The 19,290-nt window shown below is 41.5% G+C and overlaps 1 protein-coding gene across 5 annotated transcripts in view; it reads left to right on the forward strand.

The window, feature by feature from the left end:
• Positions 1-19,290, forward strand: part of FLRT2 (fibronectin leucine rich transmembrane protein 2) — a 90,136-nt gene that overhangs the window by 14,808 nt on the left and 56,038 nt on the right. For 3 of the 5 annotated variants that reach the window (XR_014548213.1, XM_083614437.1, XM_083614438.1), the window contains exon 2: positions 9,743-9,812. The exons of the other annotated variants lie outside the window; for them this stretch is intronic. The gene's annotated coding sequence lies outside the window, so the exon portion shown is untranslated. The remainder of the gene's footprint in view (positions 1-9,742; positions 9,813-19,290) is intronic. 5 annotated transcript variants of the gene reach the window in all.

Here is a 19,290-nt window from a genome sequence, read left to right on the forward strand (position 1 = left end):
TTGGTGCATTTTTGCCAACTAAGTCCTACCCAAAAAGAAGCAGACCCACTGAAATTAATGAGCCTAAGTTAGTCATATCCATTAGTTTCCATAAGTCTACTCTTAAGTTTGGACACAACCCAGTATATACAATTATGTGTAATTGTAGAGCATGCGATATGAATCTATTTCAAGACATTGAATTAAAAAAACAGAGGCTGGCAACCTAAAGCTCATTTTGTTTTGCATAATGGCATCTGGGAAGTGTAGGCTGCTGGCTCTTTTCTTCTAGCCAAGACAGTAAAATACATTTAATTGGAATGCAGTTTAATAATGGAATGATACTCACCAAGGTTGGATTCTTCTTTTCCAATGGCAGGGCCTTCTTCTTACCAGGCTTTCAGGGATCTGTCTCTGAAATTCAGATGAGAGTTAACCCAAACAGAAACGAGATATTTGCAGAGTAAATATATCCAAAAGACTGAAGGAATCAAGTCAGTCCACATGATTTTGTGAAGGTAAATCCTTTTCCCCAAGTCCCAAGTTAGCTGAAATGCAAGCTATTTTGGCTTGGTGTATATGATGCATGTGAAGAAAACCCATGATGATCTGAGTCAAATTCCCTTGATGCTCCTGAGAATGAGGAGGAAACTGAGAACATTTAACAACTGGGAGATGTGGTAGATGGTCCACAATTTTATCAAACAATAATATATAAAAATTATGTGGAAAGAGATGACATACTTTGATGTCTCATTTCCTTTTAAAGTTAGAAGCAGAGAAAGTTGGTGGCTCTTCTTTTTAAAAAGCTGTTTCAGTTGTTTTTTCACTACTTCCCATATATTTTCCAGAATAATCAGAGGTCTGTGGAGTGGCCTTTCCTGCCTAGAACAAAAGGAATACAGTCATGTAAAAACAAAAAGCAACAACAAAAAATGCTTCCAGTTTTCTGTAATAACATCTCTCTGTTTGGCAGGCTCTTGGGAAGTGAAGCGGCAAACTCCAGAACTGGAAGTGCAAGGTTTTTTTTGTAGTCTTAGCCTGAGAAGCTGAAATCTGAGCATTTCTGGGCATTATAAGGAAAGAGTAAGAACACTGCAAGGGAGAGAGAGAGAGAGATGTGCACCCTATTTTCACACTTCTGGTGTAAATATCTATGACAGTGACTGGCGCATCTTTTTGGCAGTGAGATGCACTGAGCTGCTATAGATGCACAAGCAAGATGTGCGAGTCACTTCCACGTTCTCTTTGCAAGTTTCTTTGTAACATATGAACTTAGCTACTCTCTTTTAGGGATATAATGCAAAGATGGACATTGACTTTGGCCTGGGGGTGGTAGTGGAACTGTGAGGGGGTTCCTGGAACAACTCTGCTTTCTAGAACATGTTTCCACTCTGTTGGAGGCATGACAATCTCTCTCTCTCTCTCTCTCTCTCACACACACACACACACACGCACACACACACACACACACACACACACACACACATCCCACTGAATTGCAAATTGTGTGTCCCTGCACAAAGGCAGAGATGTTAACATCACAAGAAAACTATCAAATCACAAGACTCCACTGTTTGCAATAAGGGTGTGACGAATACATGGATCCTTGACAAATTGACTACATGGAACTGGCCTTTGTAGCACTTTTGTTTCACTCCCTTGAAAAGTAATGCCTGATGATCAGTATACACCCTATGATAAACATTGGACATATCCCCTTATCTTGGTCTTTTAATGCATCCCAGTTTATAAGCTCTTATCAGCCTGAATGCCTTTCCTGGGATGTAATCCACGTTGGAGTTAATGTCTGATTTCTATTAAATGATTAGGGTGATGATGAATGAAAAAAGCATATAAAGCAATGCTGTTTGGCCATCTGAAATGATTTTTCTTGATCACACACTTGCAAGGAGCCAAGCAAATATATTAATGCTCCAATTTAGTAGTGCAATTTAGTAGTGCTCCAATTTAGTAGTGCCTCCCAATGAAAGCTGAAAAGGGTATCTTGAAACAGATTGTTTTCTAGTGCAGATAAAAGGATAGATACGCACAGTGAATTGCTAAATTGTTTGCATCAGATCAGCCTGTGCCCACTGGTACCTCTTGCAGTATCTGTTGCCAGAGTGCTCAGTGCAAGTCTGCCCTCTTCTTTTCAATTCATTCCTTTCACTTTCTTAAGGCTGATCTGCAGGTCACCAGTAAACTGTTAAGACATCTCTTTGCTCGTAATAGTCTGTTTTTATTTGAGAAATTACTTTCGCCATTTGATGAAATTAATTTCAGTAACTTCCCCTCGTAGAAGTCGCGTATAACACAATCACAGTCTTTGCTCAGGGTGAAAAGTGTCTACTATTACTGCTTGGAAAATAGCTAAGCAATAAAAGGACACAGAGGACATCTCTCTTCTTAAAAATAACACCCTAGATGCCTTGGAGCAGGCTTGCAAGGATAGATCCCCCCACACCATTTGCAGATACTTTTCTCAGTTAGCATTTGCAGTGAAGCCTCAGACAACACTGTTGATTTTAATTGCCACATCCCTGCAACCCTCTAACCAAAATAATTCTGTGTATACAATAGCATCTCTAGAGAAGGAATATATAAATGTCAAAAGCTAAGCTCTACACTCTGCACAGAGGACCTTTATAAATCCGGAATAAATGAGGTGTTTAGAATTGCTGCCAGCAGCCCTGGCAAGGGGGATGGGAAGAGGAAAAAAGAGAGAGAGAAAAGTCTGTTGATCTGCCCAGATTCTGTTTTTCTTGCAGAAATTTCTTATCAGCAGATGCACACGCATCCTACATGATGCAATTGTGGATCTACCGATAAGGGAATAGTTTGACTAAATGTAGATGGATTGGACCAGTTATTTGGCTGAGTGTTACGATGTGAAACAGCTGAGTCCAGAGCGTCTGTGCGTTTTCGGCAGCCAGCCGAAGGATAAGTAAGGAGTTGTCTTGCTGGAATAGTTTGGCATGGATTCTTTGCCCTTCATTTGTCCAGCGTTGTAAGTGTATAAATCAGTTTGTATGGGCCATGATGACTCCAAGATTCACAGCCACTCATCTCTCTGTGACATTGATGGAATCTTTATTGGATCAAATGCATTGGAATTCTAATTATGACTCTCTGCTCTTTAGTGTTCCCCTCCAGCCATCAATATCTCGTAAACAATCATATTTTACAAGCTCCAGGAAGATAGTTTAGGCAGATGTGTGCTGACTAGGACAAGGCGCTAACCAAATCACAGCAGAGGGATCATATTCCTCACTTTCAGTGATTGAAGTGAAATCAGAAGGAATTGAAAATGGTACAGTCATCGTCCTGTTTAACAGGGAGGGGGAGATGGAAAGAAAATAAGTAGCCCTTTGGAAACACTGCTGAATTGTCACAGAGTTACTTGAACATTGACATATATCATCATTCAATATACAGCAATTAAAAAAAAATGATAACATGTGATGTACTTTGCCATTTCATAGGGTATATGCTTAGTGTCAGAGATGGCTAACCTGTGGCTTTCCATATGTTGTTGGACTAAAACTCCTATCAAGCACAGCTAATGGTCAAGGGTTATTGCTGAATCTAGTCTTTGTTCAGGATGGAAGATAGCAGATCCTAATTTATGGTTCTTCTCTAAGGACCTTGCTACCAACTACCATTCAGGAAATTACCAATGTGTAGCTGTAGGAGAATTCACCTTCCCAGCACAGGTAGCTTGATCAAGCAAAGAAAACTTTATATCTAGAGTAAAGAAGCATGAAGCATGTTTTTTCCTGCTCTGGAGGGTAGGACTCAAGCTGTCACATGGAAGATGGAACAAGCTTGTTTTTTCCTGCTCTAGGGCTCAAAGCAATGGTTTCAAAGTTACAAGAAAAGAGATTCCAACTAAACATAGGGAAGAACTTTCTGACACTAAGAGCTGCTCAACAATGGAACCATCTCCCTCGGGAAGTTGTGGACTCTCCTTCCTCAGAGGTTTTGAAGCAGAGGTTGGATGGCCAATTGACATGGATGCTTTAGCTGAGATTCCTGCATTGCAGGGGGCTGGACTAGATTACCCTTGATTCTATGAAGCTCTTGGGCCCACTTGCTCAGATGAGGTGATAGGGGAGGCTCAGTTGTCAGAAACAGAAGAAAGTTAGGTTTATAAATCACTGGATTTATAACACTTGGTAACTACCCAGATATAACAGTCTAGGAAAATAGGCACTCCATTATTTTGACTGATCTGCAGGCTAGAGAAGTCTATAATTTCTATTATTCCTTCCAAGGAAAAAACTCAGCATAAATTTATGCAACATTATGGAAGTTGTTGTTCAACAATTTCTGAAGGTCTGTGAGTTAGCCATCCCTGATGCAGAGCCATCACAAGGTTACTTACTGCTAAAAAAACCCCTTCATTCAGATTCCCATGTACATCTATCATCATGGTGGTCTGGTGTATTTCAGCATAGTTGGCTGTTATGAAGTAAAGCACAGGAGCAATAGAAGCTGCCATACACCGAGAGCATCAGACCATCTAGCTCACTATGGTCTACACTGACTAGAATTGGCTCTCTAGGGTTTTGGAACTCCCTTGCCCTACCTGGAGATACCAAGGATTGAACTAGGAACTTTGCATGCAAAGTATCTGCTCTACCATTGAGGTATACCTGTGGCCAAAGGCCAAATAAATCTAGAGCATCCTGAGAGGTGAAGGTAGGAAGACTCAACTCCTGGTAGTCCCCACTGGTCCATCCAGAGAAGGAACTAGTTAATGAGGCTCTGGCCAAGAATATGTAACAACAACAACAACAACAACAACAACAACAACAACAACAACAACAACAACAACAACAACAATTTATTATTTATACCCTGCCCATCTGTCTGGGTTTCCCCAGTCACTCTGTGTGGCTCCCAACAGAATATTAAAAATATGATAAAATATCAGACTTTAAAAGTTTCTCTAAACAGGGTTGCCTTCAGATGTCTTCTAAAAGTCAGATAGTTGTTTATTTCATTGACATCCAATGGAAGGGTGTTCCACAGGGTGGGTGCCACTACCAAGAAGGCTCACTACCTGGTTCTCTGTAGCTTGACTTCTCACAGTGAGGGAACCGCCAGAAGGCCCTGGGAGCTGGATCTCAGTGTCCGGGCTGAATGCTGGGGGTGGAGATGTTCCTTCAGGTATACATCTAACTTCTTTGTTCCTATCAGACTGATGCACAATTCTGAAGGCATAGGGATTTATTTATTTTTTAGCCAGGATGTTAATAAAAGGACCTGATTTATAAAGCTTACCCTAAGAATGTAAGAAAAGCCTGCTGGATCAGCCCAATGATCTAGTCCAGCTGTGGAGACAGAGCACAGCCATTGTGGCTAGTAGTCATTCATAGCCTCTCTTCCATGAATTTGTCCACTGCTCTTTTAAAGAAGATGAAAAGTGTGAGGCCTCTTAGTCTGAATCTAAACTGAAAATAAATATGGAGAGATCTTTTTTCTTTTCTTTTTATATATATATATATATATATATATATATAAAAGATTTAAAAAGTAATAATCCCACACCAGTGTTGGATAGTGGAAAATAGTTTCACTCATAAACAAGTGCACCTAGGGTTCATGACAATGATTAAGACAAATGAGCCAGATACTTTGTGTGGGCCACTGGAATCTGCTGCCAAAGAATTTTTGAAACATCCACTTCCAAAGCATTTTTCCTGTCAGCCCATAAAAAGAATTATGTTCATGTGTAGATGTCATAAATTTACACATTTTTGTTGTCCCGCAACATCTTACTCTGGCAACCCAAAATATTCTAGGTCCTGATATTTAATACAGACAACAGAAATGTTAAGATCTGAAGTCAATCAGAGTATGGCAGGCTACTTTGATATCAAAACTGATACCAGTTAAGCAAGCCTGCCTAAATTTGGGGTGCACGTTCTGTACCTATTAACCACAGGTACATACAGTGAGAAAATATATCCTGTAGCTATTAAAGAGATGCAGTTCCTACATCTTCACACAGACCATTACCGAGTTGAAGTAGCCAATCTGGTACCCTCCAGATGTTCATAGAATCGTGGAATTGTAGGGTTAGAAGGGACCCTGTGGGTCATCTGGTCCAACCCCCTACAATACAGGAACCAGCAACTATGTTGTTGGACTCCAACTCCAATCTGCCCAAGCCAGCATAGCCAATGGCCAGGGATGAATGGGGATTGCAGCCCAGCAACATGTGGGATGGACTACCGCTTGATCTGTGTGTTTTTGCTCTAAGAATCTGAGAATAAGTTTTGTACAAGTTTCTGTGTATCCAGGATGGACATCTGCAGCCCTTGCGGTCTTTGCATAGTGTTGTGTCTTTTACGTGACATAATGGAGATTTCCACCAAGACAGGAGGAGATTTCGCAAGGGGGACTCATAATGGAAATAACTTGTAATGCGTAATGATTGCTTTCACTTTGTAAGTGATTTTTTTTAAAAGGAAGTTAATCATCCTGGCGATGGTGCTGTTAAACACTTCTCTAGAATTCTCTAGTATTCATGAGCATATCTGTGCTGTCATGGTAGATCTAACCTTTTGGCTGGTCTTATGGCATTCTCATTCTATATGATCCACTTGATTCCTTGGTATGGGGGAATATTTAGTATATTGTATTCTTACATGGCATGCAAGAAAATGATGGTCTTGAGGTTGACAGGGAATGAATCTGAAATGTCTGCAACAATCAATTTTATCCATTACATTACACAACTTTTTCAGTCCTTTTCTTTTTGTAGAACATAGATTTCATGGGGAATAATAGAAAATGTTCTTCTGCAATTGCTGTGAATCACTCAAGGCCATGTTGTGGTTCTCCCCTCATTCCATCGACCCTTACAAGAATCTTGTAGGTTAGACTAGGCTTTCTCAACCTTGTAGTTGAAGAACATCTGGGGACCCAACTCCCATCATCCCTGATCACTGGCCATGCTGGCCAAGTATGATGGGAGTTGTTGTCTAACAACATCTAGGTACCCAAGGTTAAGAAAGGTTGGGTTAGACAAAAATAGCAATGGTCAAAAGCCATCCAGTAAGCTTCGTTGCTGAGTGGAGATTTAAATCGGTGCTTATCCAGTTATAGTCCAACATGCTAAGCATTAAACAACACTACACTATTTGTGTGGCAGTGGGAGGAGAAGCATTATTTTGCTGTACTGCTTGTGTTCTACATGATTTTACAAATATTTTTTGGTGATTGAAATTCATTTGAAATATTTGCATATCCCTTTATGAAATTAATCTACAGTCTGTATCTTGGAAACAGGGGTGTGTTGTGTAGTTTCACAGGAAACAGCTGTATCTGCGATGCTGTAATTCAATGAAAAAGGGTGCGAAAGTGACAGTTCTCAAAAATCTTTACTTGAAAGTTGTTGTAAGTGACTACCTCAGTGTCTGTTTCCAATCTGATATGTGGAGACTTACTATATAGGCTTGGGGGAGCAATTAGATTCAGTTCAAATTCAAAGGCAAATCTTAATAATTTGCAATTTCTGAAACTCTGTGCAAACCGAATCACACTCACCCTTAGAAATGTACACCTCTCTGAATTTTGCAGTGCATGTCTCCAACCAAGTAGCACATATAAAATCATTACAAAATGCATATACTAGTGAAAATAATTCACCTAAAGGATTGCATTAGGAACATATAAATATTAGGGAAAACATGCTTTGTAAAAACTGCCTACTAAGTGTGTGTGTTAGAAGACATTTGCACTAAAACGCTGGTGAATCTTCATGAGGACTTTTTGAAAAATAAAAAATCACAAACTGGTGTGGAAATGTAGAGAGCTTGAATTTAAAATTGGGTTAAAAAACAAGAAAGTGGGATAAACCAAAATCGACAGATTTGCCCATAGAAATTGATGGATTTGCCCATCCCAACTTCTCCCCTGGCTTAGAAGAATGTTTTGCAGACTAGTTGTAACTGCCTTTTGCCCCTCTTAACCTGCAATATGGGGAAACTTAACATTGCAGGATGATTTTCTTAAGCCACTCAGAGATGTAGCTCTCCTTCCTGCATCACGGACATAATATACATATTTGATTATAGTCATATAAAGAGCTTTTTTCTCTACACACAAAAATAGAAACTGCTCTCATCACCTGCCATCCCCAAACACAATAAGACCTGTGTTTGAACTTGTGCCAACTCCTGTTTTTGCCTCTACTTTTTTCCCCTTGGTGGCAGGGAGGTGGGGAAGGGGCATGATGACACTCTGCTCCAGAAGCACAGCTATGCTCATGTCTTGCCTTTCCCCACCGCCTCTTACGAGCAGCTGCCACTTTCACTTCTCTGATTGGAATGCAACATGATGTCAAAGGGAACTAGGAAGTCCCGTCTCAGACAAAAGAATTGTAAGACTAGAACTTGTTTATGTCTGTGGTTGTGCCATGATGAGTAATGCATTTTCCCCAACCTCAACACTCCGAACATATTTGGAATTTTTATAAAAAAAAACAGTGCATGCAGATATGGATATATTTATCTGTTTATTTCCACACGCAACACAAAAAGGAGAGGGGCGAAAATGCTCAAGGTCACCTCCGTTGCTTGGCAATGCTCTGTCATGCAACAACTTCCTTTGTATTTGTTTTTAATCTTCTTTCTACACCCTTAGGAGCTAATGCCACTCTAGCAGAAAGAGAGAGATTTCTTAGAGTGCTTCTTGGTGAAATAATTGTACATAAATCAAGGTGCCATTTTTCCTTCATCTGGGGAAAGGGTGGCCGGGAGAAGCACACAAGCTGACCCAGCCATCTCAGGCAACCTTTTCCATTTTAGAGATCAAAAGCAGGTATCACAACAATGGCGGGCATTCAAATTCTCAAATTTCAGTGGAGCCCTCATGCTGAATTTAAGCACCCCTTGCTTCTGGCACTGCACATTATTGTGCTCCCCCACTCACCCCAGTGTGGCACCCAGTGTGGCCAAACAGGTCACACTACCCTAAATCCGCTTCTACTCACAAATGTGAAGGAACTCCTGAAGAAATGAAACAAAGCACAGAACAGTTTTCTGGAGTAGCTCTCCAAATTCCATATATGGTGTTGCTTATTTTGCATATGATTTGGCTCAGTTTCCAGGTAAGGATTGACAAGTTCCCCATGTTAGAGAGCCATGTCAGCTTTTGAAGTTGATGACAGGGAGAAGGCAGAGATGATTCGTAATCTACATACCACATTTGATGCACTAAAAGGGGGGCTTTTTCTGGACACTTGCAGTTGCTGGCTGTTCCCTCAGGAGACAGTATAGCCTTCTACTGGAGAGGCCAGGGCTTAAATTGTTGCTCATCCATGGATGGGCTTGAGGCCTTGTTATGAGTATTAGGGGAACATACCTGCCACTTTGATCTTCCTCGTGGAAGGACAGGATTTCTTTATTCTTTTTTTGTTTAAAGGGTGCTTGTGGTGAGCAAAACAGAGGAGAAGGAGAAGAAGAAGAAGACAGGGCTGTTGCTTGTTCTCATCAAAGATCCAGCAAAGGAGTCTCTGTCAACTCTCACAAGTTGAGATGGGAATTCTTGGCAGCCAGAAGCCCATGTTCTAACAAGACTTGCTTGCATGGGTACATTTTGCTACTGAAACGCTTAGCTGAGAGCATCTGCTTTGCTGGAGCCCCATGACGACATGTTCAAATATTTGCTTGTGGTTGCCAGCCCATGCTTTTCTAAGCAATCCCACAAAAGATGAAAAGATTTTGTTTTGTTTTCATTTTGTCATTAGGGAATCAGATCTAGACTCTGCGGCAGCATCACACACCCAAGATAATGCAGTGCCTCTGTGGCAGACCCAGGTAATGATGGATTCAAATCTCCTCGATTCCACTTGCGTGCTCTAACCTGAAGACTGTCTGTCATTACAAATTACATTTAATTGTGCAGGTGTGGGAGCATTAAAGATCCTGCTGTTTTTACGATGGCCTTGTTCGCTGATACTAGTTACTAATCCAGATTTGTTTGAGTTAGTCCATCCGAGTTTATAGGCCAGACAAAGAGCGGTATGGAGTGAAGAACGAGTTTGCTTCTATCCTGTGTGAAGGATGATGCTTAAAGCTCTCCAGTGTGTCCTGACCTTTGTCCAGACCTTTATATGGGGTGGAAGCTGTATGGAGTGGAGACTGAAGGCATGTAGTGATTTTCTTAAAGTGTTAGAAAACTGCCTTATACTGAGTCATACAAGTGCACCATCTAGCTCAGTATTGTCTAGCAGCAGCAATCTAGAGTTTACAGGCAATATTTTTCCCCATGCCCTAACTGGAGATGCTGGGCATTGAACTTGAGACCTTCGGCATGCAAAGCAGAAGCTCTACCACTTCCCTTCCCTTCCCTTCTCTTCCAACCTAATCTCCAGCGTAGAATTGTCATTCTGTTTGCCAGTTGTTTTCAAAATAGATTGATTATGCTTGCAATGGTGCCCACCTGTTGGTCACTGTTGCCTGTAGCAAGGGGAAGAAGTGTATGAAGACAAGACAAACATGTTTGAAAGGAGAAAAGGCTTAAAATGTCCCCACTCTTGAGATTTAACACTTTCCCCTAGAGACCACCCTGAGAAAGAGGCTGAAGCCCTGAGATTCCAGGTCCTGGCAGCCTGGCATGACCCTGGCAGCAGTAAACTGTCCTGTCCACAAAGCTGTCACTCAGAGCATCACTCATATTGCCACTCTGTCCACAGATTGTTCAAGACACTTTGGTTACTGAGGCATATATGATGCCCCTCAGATGCTATAGTTCATGATTATCTGCTGCCCTTTTATGGTCACCCCAAACCTGCTGACCTGGCAGATCTTTCCCAATGGGAAGGCTGGGTCTGTAGTTGAATTGTTCTTTGCTTAGCTGTCCTTTTTAACTTCATTTTATTCAGTTTTGTTGATTTGCTGTTGAAATCATTTTTACTCTTCTGCATCTGTACCTAAAATGGCTTTGAGGCGGTTTACAACATATTTTAAACTATGCGTTAAAAAACCCTGTAAAATGGCAATACAGCTCAAGCAACCATATGCTGCAGGCAGAGGTATAAATCAATCAATCACCCAATGCCTAGGGGGGAAGAAAATGGTCTTTTGAAGCCTAAAAGGTAATAAACCAAGTTCCAGTGGAATGTCTCTGGGCAGGAAATCCAATACCCGAGGACTATTGCAGAGAGAGTTTTAGCCTGGCCCTAGTCAACACCTGCCTAACTTCCAAATATTTGGTCACCTGGAGCATACTCTCCAACATTTCTCCGGTGTAAATAGGGACGTCCCATTCCATAATGATAATTTTACTATTTATACCCCACACATCTTACCGGGTTGCCCCATCCACTCTGGGCAGCTTCCAACATATATAAAAACATTATAAAACATTAAACATTAAAAAACTTCCCTATACAGGATTCAGATGGCTCAGGGGTCAGATAACTCCATACCCTCCAACATTTCTCCAATGAAAATAGGGACATCCTAAGGAAAGGTGGCACATTCTAGGATCAAATCAGAAACTGGGTCAGCTTCTCTAAATCAGGGACATCACTGGAAAATAGGGACAACTTGGAGGGTCTGCTAGAGCAGGGCATTTGAAGATGATCTTAGCAGCCAGGCAGGCTCAAATGGATTCTTCAGTTATATTGGCCTCAAGTCATTCAGGCTTTATGGGTCAAAACCAGAAATTTGAACTGTGCCTGGAACAAATTATGCCTGTGAAGAACTTTGATGATGGGTAAGTCCCAGTTAACAGCCTGGATACAATATACTGAATTCATCAAAGTTTCCAGACAGTCTTCCAGGGCAGCCTTATATCCAACACATTGCAGTAGTCCAACCAGCATTTTGCCAGAGCACAGATACACATGGCAAGGCAATGTCACTTGCTATGTGCATTTCATAGCATTTTGTGTTGTGTGTTCACTGTCTGAAGGCACATGATGCAGCTGCTTTGCTGGAGCTAAGTAAAACCTGAGCATTGCCAGGGCGTGGATTGTAGAGTGCCTGGATATGCTCCCTTGAATTCCATAGATATAAGCGAAATAAATAAATGTGCTATCAGTAGCTGAATTATTCAACAAAGAGGGGTGTCTATTTAACTCAAGTTTCTCTTGTGATCCTCCCCTTCCTAATCAACCTCAAGAAACTTGGCAACCAAGGTACATTCTGTGACCTTTTCCAGCTGCTCCTCAAATGCATTTGATCATCATGGACATGTAATAAGGCTCTGAAAAAATTACCAGGCTAACCTTCATCTGTGTGTGTCAGAAGATTGCAGGTGTAATGGCTTTTATGGATGCTGCTGTAGACATTTGGCACTCTGCATTAAATTTCAAGTGATGGGTTTTACTGATTTAAATGCTTTCTCCTGCAAGAGGCACATGCCACAGTGCTCAGAAGGTGAAACGGTAGCTGGATCTTCTGTGCGATTCCATTGTAGTCCTTTGGAGGTGTTTGCCTAATGCAGCAGCAGGACTAAGCAATTTGCGTTTGTTGCGGTAGAGAGAATCCAGTAATGCAGAGCAGGTAAACTGTAGTAGTTCTGTTATCAGAGTATATTAAACCTTCACACACAAACAAAGTCTTTATGGAGCTATCATATCAGAAGCTGTAATTCCCAGGATGGTTTAACAATCAATTCTTCTTCTCAAGGAGCTCTGGGAATTGTAGCTCTGTGAGAGAAACAGGAGTCTACCAGCAACTCACAGCAACTTGATCAAACTGGAGCTCCCAGAATTCTTTGGGGGAAGCCATAATTGTTAAAAGTGATATCACAGAGCTTTAAATGTTTGATGTGAATGTGGCCATAGTGTAGTGGGACTCAAAATCTCACATCTAAGAACTCAAGATGGATTGTTGTGAACTCCCTCTAGTAAAGTTATCTATGGAGTCATCTTATACTAAGTCTTTACCTGATTCAATAAGCTTTTTACTCTCTATGTTGATAGTAACTAGGCAGAAGGCCTTCTCGGTAGTGGCACCCCCCCTGTGGAATTCCCTCCTATCAGATGTCTAGGTGATAAAGTATTTATATACCTCCTTCTCACAAAACACCAGGGAGGTGTACAGCAACTTATAAAATATAACATTTAAAAGCAATATAGAACAATCATTGAAACAAGTGGTTGCTCAATGCCAATGTAGTCTTTGGGATGCATTTTGCTGATCTGTATTAGCAGGTATCATAATTCTATAGAGTGATCATAGTTTGCTCTCCTCATAGTAAGTCCACAGAACTGGGCATCCCTTATTTCTTTTGCTGAATACTACAAACAAATATGGGACGTGGCTGGAGCTGTGGTCTAAACCACTGAGCCTTGGGCTTGCCGATCAAAAGGTTGGCGGTTCGAATCCCCGCAACAGGGTGAGTTCCCGTTGCTCGGTCCCAGCTCCTGCCAACCTAGCAGTTCGAAAGCACACCAAAAAGTGCAAGTAGATTAATAGGTACTGCTCTGGCGGGAAGGTAATTTGCGTTTCCGTGCGCTGATCTGGTATCAGTGTTCCACTGCACCAGAAGCGGCTTAGTCATGCTGACCACATGACCTGGAAAAACTGTCTGCGGAGTAGGCAAACGCCGGCTCCCTCGGCCTGTAAAGCGAGATGACTGCCGCAACCCCAGAGTCATTTGTGACTGGGCTTAACTGTCAGGGGTCCCTTTACAAACAAATTACCCAGCCTGTTGATTTCTGCGTCTCTCTCTGTTTCAGGATTTGGCCAACACAGAGAGTTGCACAGAATGCAAATTGCTTTTATATGTGTACTTTCCTTTACAGCTAAATTCTTTGTACTTTCAGAGACCAGGAGTGCATTTCACTGTGCAGGCATGTGGGTTTTTGCATGCGTATATGTGAATGATTATGCGTCACACAGTGGTTTGCTGCAACAGTAAAGTGCTGTTCTTTTTGTCTATGCACTTGAAATACACTCTACGCAGTGATGTGGATTAAGCACCTTGCTCATTATCTAATAATGCCTGCCTGACACAGATGGGAATCATTATTGCGGCATAATTGAAATCCAGAGAGACTTCAGGTCCCAGTGCAGGCAGAGGGGTCACCGAGGACAGCTGCTAAGGTGTAGGAATGAAAATAGATTCGTGTGGCTCCCTTGGGACTAACACCCAGAACAACCTTCACTCAGCAGCAGCTTTTCAAACTGCTGGGAGTATCTTGGAGCATATAAATGGAGCACTAGAACTTTAAAGCTTCATGTTATAAAATCTGCTTAGATGCAATAGGGGAAGTGGCAATCTGTGGTTGCCAAGGGGTGAAAAGCTAGCATTATCACATAAATCTTCCTTAATAGACTGAATCAGGCCTTGGTTCATTAGCCACACCCACACCAAACATTTAAAACACATGAATCCTGGGGTGTGTGGTTAAGCTCTCACAGAACTACGATTCTCAGCACACTTCACAAACTACAGTTCCCAGGATCCTTTGGGGGCCTTTTGACCAAGAATGGAATGGGTGAAAGTCACTGTATGAAATTTTAAAGGCAAAACACTCATCTCCCACCACCTCTAGAGGAATGTGGCCATGAGAGACAAGCAAAATATTTGTCGTGAGTATGGTCAACCACGCCTTTTATTTGGAGTGGCGTTGCTGTCACCGCCCACAGATTCACAGTGCCTTATAATAAAAAGTCATAGGAATGGACAAGAGGCTTGCGGCTGTACAATAAGAAGCCAGGCACAGGCTGATCTCTCTGGATAAATGTCAATATGCATTATTAAATGAAACAGTGGTTAAAATATGGACTGCTAGATGCGTTTTCCTTCTGAGGACATGGAAGGAATTGAAATGCCTTTTCAAAGCAGATGCTTTTTTTGATCAATTCTTCATTGTGTGCGCATATAGTTGTAGATATCTAGTTTGAAGCATTAATTACAACACTGCTCTCTCCCCCCACCCTCTGCCCCAACCAGCAGAGTGGAGGCAGATCACAGGATTAGAGGAGGACTTAAGACAATTTCCTGAAGTGTTCATCGGAAGGTTTTGGGCCACCTGATATCCTTTTAAATCAGGGATATGTTTCATCTTCTTTAGTGATCCTTGCAGCATCTGACGTGCTGGGTCGCCTTAAGAAATACTTTCAAAGGAGATGGGATTGCAAGATCAGTAGTCACCTTCAAAGTCAGTATTTTTTTCCCCCTCTGGCATGGAAATATTGCAATCTTTTGAGACCTTTGTGGACTCACAACAGAGGATCCCTGTTATTTCTGTTGTGGATGTACCTATCATTCCTTTTGAAAAGAGAGGTGGAATGTGGACATGAGAATGAAAAACAGTCTAAGTTGCAGCTCAGCTTATTCTGAAATGTAATTTCAAACAAATGCGTAGTGGCATGAGCTGCTTCATAGCTAATGCCATCCCCTGGTTTGAAATTCTGTACACGTACAGATCCAGTCCTTAGGCTCATATATATCTCCTCCCCTTCTGCATTGAGTTTAATCTTGATTTGTATGAGAAAGATGGTTTGAAGATATCATAGTTTTCCTGGTTCTAACAAAATTGCAAACCATGGTTTGCTATGAACTCCGAAGTAAGTTAAGAAATTGCTGGGGGTTGGAAGAGGATTGAGGTATGCATAACCATAGTTTGGTGGACTGCTCTCATAGGCAGTGGTCTGAGACGATGAGAGATGCACTTTGGAACACCTGGAGGGCATCAGCTTGGGGAAGACTGGTGTAATATGTATCTAAACTGGCACTATAAGTGGTTTTTGTTTGTGTAAGAGAGATTAAATCAAGATAACACAGAAAGCTAGTAAAGTCATTTTTTGGTTTTGAAAGAAACTTCGGGGTCATCTATAGTGCTGTTTAATGTGGACAGTAAGTTTCCTGCACTTCTATTAATTCTCCATTATCCACATGATATTCTTCTCCAAATCACTACCTTACTACATTTCCCCTTTCTTTTGGAGAATCCCTGGTGTGAGAAAATCTGGATTGAGGGAGGGGTGAGTATGGAATGCAGTGATTTGGAGGAGAACATCCTATGGGCAGTGAAGCTTACTAACCGCATGAAACGACAGTATGGCTGAGCCCTCAGGCCTGAGGGTAGTCATGTTTTCAGGATATCAGAGTTGTGTGGCAGATGAGAAGACTCTCCGCCTTCTGTTGAGGCTCTCTGGGGCTGATGGGAGTCAAACAACATCTGGGAAGCCACCATTCCCTGCCCGATCCCAGGGCCTTAATGGGTCATATATTGCAGTGCCCAAGTGATCTCTGTTCTTGTCCTTTCTTTGAAACAGAAATAGAACAGAACAGCTTAGAGTGCCACTTACTATCTCATTCCTAGTGTTCTGGCTCAGGTGGCCTCTCGTTCCTCAAATGCCACCACAGGGCTGCTCAAGAAGCACGTGCCCCATGGAGTAGCAGAGATCTGGTTTTCAAAATGTCTTCCCTCTCCATAAATTGCCTTTGCTGTTTCATTACACAGTTTTAATTTATGCTTATTGTTTTCAACAGTATTATGTAACCTGCTCTGTGAGGCTCGCTTGAAAATCAGTACATAAATACCTTTAAAATAAATAAATAAATAATTGTGGAACAGACAGCAGCTAAAGGGGAAACTCCGAAGGTCTATATTTGGCCTAGCTGAGGTGGTAGCATCTTACTGTTTAACATCACTTTACACGATCTTGTGCATATACTGGTATTTGCAAGAATTAAGTACATAAAGTTTGAAGGAGATAGACATGTCCATAAACATCCACCCGCCCTTCTGAGGGCCTGTATGTAACCTTCAGTGAAGTAAGAATCTCACACTGAACATCACTTGAGGTTATATTTTCTCATCCCAGGCAGGTTAGCTACAGAACGGAGTGATAGTAAGGACGTCTTTTCTCTCTGCTGTGTCATTGCTGCCAGCCCTGTGCATATCTCCTTAGGAACAGAGTTTCTAAGGCAGGGATAATAGCTCCCAGTTAGGTATGTGGTCTGCAGCTCTGAGTTTTGTTTTGTGTGAGCTTTTGGTAGGATATGGTTATAAGTCTGGTCACTTTGAAGAGGTGAAATGTTCATCCATGCAGATGCCTAATGCATTCCTACTCTGCAGTTTCTGCTAAGCTAGAGAAAACAATATAACCTGTTATTCTTGTGTGTGTGTGTGTGTTTAAAATACTGATTATCTTTTATTCTGATCTCCTGGGAATGGTATGCTTGGCAATGGCTTCTATGGAGAACTATAAACCAAGAAGCATATCCCCTCTCCAACTCCTCTCAGCTGTGAAAATTGTACAACTCCAATTACTCTATTACTTTAATTATTCATCCGATTTTAACCATAATCTTGTCACTCTTTGCATAACTCAAGTAATGCACTAAAAAGCCAACTATCCAAAGATAGCAACATTTAATAATATTGGCAATCCATTATCAAGGTGAAGGCACTTATTAATGTATCTTTTAGGTTTATCGCTGTCTGCAAAACATTGCTCCTCTTACAGAAATATAAACCATAGGGGTCACAGAGAATTTGAGTACAGGTCTTAATGGATCTGGTCCCTGGGGAAAAGGTAGCATTCAAACTTCATGCACCTTTGATTATGTAAAATTGCTACCAAGGAGGGTGTCTTGTGAGGAACATAGAGATGGGCCGAGACATTCTGAGTCCTGAGATGGAAAAGATAAACAGTACCTACCTACCCAGCCATAGTAAAAAAACACAGCCATCAACAATAGAATATGCTGCTTTTTAAAAAAAGGGAGATCAGTATTGGTAGCCTGAGAAAGGTTACCTCACTCTTCCTAATGATGTAGCCAGCATTACATAAATTCTCAAAAGTTTCCTTCAACCCATAATATGTATGAAGGTTGCCATGATTCATAACACTAGCTTTTGATTCAGGACAGACAAAAGAATAAGAGAACCATAGAATTGTAGAGTTGGAAGGGACCACAAGGTTTATTTAGTCCAGCCCCTTGCAATGTAGGAATCTTTTGTCCAAGGTGGGGCTCGAACACAGAATCCTGAGATTAAGTCTCATGCTCTACTGACTCCATCACCCCATATTACTTAAGTACTTCTTCCCGCAGCACATAGTTAAATTATGGAATTAGCTTCCACAAGAGGCCATGACAGCCAGTGACTTGGATGACTTTAAAACTGGGATTAGATAGATTCGTGGAGGTTACTAGTTACTAACCCTGATTGCTATGTTCTGCCTCCATGATCAGAGATGGTATGCTTCTGAATGCCAGTTGCTGGAAACTGCAGGAGCAAACTTACTAGGGAGTGGGTCCCATTGAACTCATTGGGACGTCTGAGTAAACATGCTGTTAAAAAAAACAGTTTAAAGAACCTTTCCTTGATGCCTTGAAGAAGATTTATATTTCCTGATGATCTCAGTTTATGGGGATTGAACAGAACTCTGCCGACTTCATAGTGTCTCTTGTTTGTTTTACAATTTGCTGGAATGTAGGGCAGAATATGTTAGCATCGTATATTAGTGTGAATCCCTTACAAAGCAAACAAAAAGTTGTTGAAGCTGCTTCTGGGTCACGTATGCCAATGCGGTACATTATCTCTGTGCTATTTGGTGCAAAAAAAGAGGAAAGTGTTTTGGCTTGGCATGCACATTTTTTTATTTATAGCTGTCTTTGATCCTCTTTTGTTTTTTGGCTGTTATGTGTTGCATTCCCTTCATTAAGCTAAAATGAAGCTGAAAACCATCCGAAGGATTATGATCCTCTGGCAAAATGTTAAATTGTGCTGCTGACCTAAGTTAATGTTGCAGTAATGGGGGATGAGCGTCTCTGAGAAATCGCAACAGAATACATAAAAATCTACAGCGGTATCATGAAAAAATTTTAAGTGCCAGATTCCAAAGGCTCCAATTAAAGGGATTGTGCTCCCACAGGCAGAGGAGGAGGAGGAAAACAGAGGGATAGCATGAAATGCTAAACCGAAGTTTAGCATCAGGAGCTCAAGCCACAGCAAGTTTCAGGCCACTGTACCTCCCTTCCTTTTCCAGTGGTGTTGGGAAGCGGTCATCTTTGGATTAAGCAAAGCACATAGTCTGTTCTTAAACAAGAAAGCAGATTCACTTAAAGGAAATTGATTCAGGCCTTAACTACTTTTACAGTGGTACCTTTAGTTGAGGTCCGCTCTTGTTATGGACTTTAAGCTTACGAACATTTACTTCCGGGTTTGAGTGTTTACTTCTGGGTTCGCCACACGGGCATGCACAAAAGTGATCTGTGCACTTTGCCCATGCGCAAAAGTGCTTGATTGCACCATGCACATGCGCGGAAGAGGTGCTCTAGTTGTAGACTTTTCGGGGTGCAAATGGCACCCTGGAATGG

Source organism: Podarcis filfolensis (assembly GCF_964270895.1).
Source record: "Podarcis filfolensis genome assembly, chromosome: 1".
Lineage (NCBI taxonomy): Eukaryota > Metazoa > Chordata > Lepidosauria > Squamata > Lacertidae > Podarcis > Podarcis filfolensis.